A 2,856-nucleotide genomic window follows, 5' to 3' on the forward strand; every position below is an offset into this window, starting at 1 on the left:
AAAATGACCAGTACACATGAGAAAATCAGAAATTCATGTATAGAGAACAATTGTGAATGTTTTCCCTCTTTGAAAAACCCTATATCCCTCATGGACCCTTATTAATGTCAGATTTCTCTGTATCCAAGTGAACCAGACACATCTATGTACTCAATGGTAATGTACAAAATGAGAGAAAACATGAGACTTTTGTTTCAGAGTTGGGGTATCTCACTCAGAATGTGTACTAGTTACTTGTAAGTTGCTGTGATAATATACATCAACCAAAAACAAAATATCAAATTCTTCCACATCCGCCCCCCCCCCAAAAAAAACCAGTCTGGGTCTTCACACCAACATCTCACTGGTTCCAATTCTGTCATAGTTCTTTTGCTTTCACTGTGATAAACTACCATGACCAGAAGCAAACTAAGGATGAACATTTATTGTGGCTTATGGTTCCAGAGACCAAGTTCAAAATGGTAAGGAGGGAAGACCAGACAGGGATGTTGGCAAAAGTCCAAAGATGAAAGACCAAATCATCAGTAAATGCAGGAAGCACAGAGAAAACTACATGGGGGCAAGGGTGTATACTGTCAAAACCCTCCCTCAGTGACATACTTGCAACAAATTTGCACCCCCTAATCCTCTCCAAACAGTGCCATCAACTGCACACTGACTGTTCAAATACACGAGCCCATGGGAGACCTTCCTCATTCAAACCATCACATTCCCTACTTTGAACCCACAGGATTGTGACCATATCATAATGCTAAGTGTATTTAGTGCAACATAAACAGAATTCATAATCTTTAACAATCTCAACCCTGTTCAAAATTCTAAAGTCTACTATGAGACTCAGGGATTCTCTTTAATGTAAATCCAAAAGATTTTCTGTATAAAATCAAAAGAGACAAATTACATAGCAACATAAACAGAATTCATAATCTTTAACAATCTCAACCCTGTTCAAAATTCTAAAGTCTACTATGAGACTCAGGGATTCTCTTTAATGTAAATCCAAAAGATTTTCTGTATAAAATCAAAAGAGACAAATTACATACTTCCAATGTACAGATACATCATGGCCCTAGTATTTCCATCACCATCATGGGGTTCCACCTGCACCCAAGACATAACTTTCACAGCTTCACACAATGGCTTTTCAGGGCATCTTGTCCTGACAGGACCTTCTTTATGCAGGAACTCTTCTATTACATGCTGCCATGTTTTAGCATCTCTGACTGCAGTGGAAGAATCAATGATGTACTCACTCGTATATTTTATGACTCCAAAACTAGCATTTCCACACTTTTTTTGTTTTCATCTTTGCAATTCTCACTGGCTTAAGATGAAATCTTAAAATATATATAGTTTGCATTTCCCTGATGGTGAAGGATTCTGTACATTTAAAAACTTCACACACAAGTATTGTCTTTGCATTATTTCCATCCTTTCCAGTCCACCAGCAACTCCTGCCACGTCCCCTCCATTCCCTCTCACATTCTTGGGATACGTACTCATACATTTATATAAAAATATATATAAAGCCATATACACACATATGTATATGTGTAAATGAACTGAATCCATTCGGTGGTGTTCATCTGTACATGTACTTAGGACTGTCCACTTGTAATTAAGCTACGTCACAGAGAGCTACTCCCTGGAGAAAGATGATTCTTCTGTTCTCAGCATTCATAGATTTCCTGTAGCTTTTGACACTGAACAGATATTTCATCTTTTGAGAATTCCCTGTTCAGTTACACACCCCATTCTATAACTCAGTTCTTCCTATTCTTACTTTTTTTTTTGAGTTCCTTGTTTATGCCAGACACTAACCTTCGATCAGACAGATTTGTGGTGAAGATTATTTCCCATTCTCTAGGCTGCCTCTATTCTAAAATGATAGTGGACTTTGCTGGACTAAAGCTTTCTAGTTTCATACATGTCCAGATATCAGCCGTTCCTTATGTACAAATTGACAAATGTATCAAGAAGGAAGTCAAAGAAACAAAACCATTTACACTGCTCTCAAATAAAGTATCATGAAAAAAAAAAAGCAGAACTAGGAGGTGAAACTCTTGAGTATAATTAAATCTTTAAGGCACTGGAGAAAAAATTTAAAATGATAAGAATAGACTGAAAGACTTTTCATACTCATGAATTCATAGGATTTATACTGTGGAGGTGGCCATCCTATCAAAAGCAATCTACAAATTCAATGAATCCCATTCCACACTTCCAATAGGATTAATCACAAAAATTGAAAAATGATCTGAAAGATGATAATAAACCACAAATAACACAGTATATCCAAGATTATCAAGAAGGAAAATTGCATCTTCATCCTGCATTTCATTTCATCAGGCATCTTCATCCTGCATTTCAACTTATACAACACAGCTATTTTTATAAACATAGTGCCATATCAGCATAAAAAAGACACATTCATACGTGGAAACATCGAACACAAACAATGACTCGGATGTAAAGTCCATGCACATATGGCCCTGTGATTTTTGAAGAAGAGGCCAAAAATAAGCATTGAAGAAACAACAAAATCTACAATGAACGGGGCTCTCACACTGCATAGCTACATGTGGAGGAAGGAAACTATATCTCAATTGCAAGTGCATCATGGAACTCAAAACGTGGTACTTAATTCTGATAGAAGACAGAGTAGGGAATACATATGACCTTATTGATGGGGAGGGGCCTTCCTCAGGAGAACCCAATACTGAAGACACTAAAATCTCACACATATGTGTTGGGAGACCTTTGTTGTGCAAAAGTCGAAGCTTCTTCACACCGGATAGCTCATGTAGCTCGGGATGTGCTACGGGCTCCTTTACATAACAAAGTGCTTCCTGGCAT

The sequence above is a fragment of the Nannospalax galili genome, unplaced genomic scaffold, assembly GCF_000622305.1.
Source record: "Nannospalax galili isolate Female #2095 unplaced genomic scaffold, S.galili_v1.0 scaffold3968, whole genome shotgun sequence".
NCBI classification, from domain to species: Eukaryota; Metazoa; Chordata; class Mammalia; order Rodentia; family Spalacidae; genus Nannospalax; species Nannospalax galili.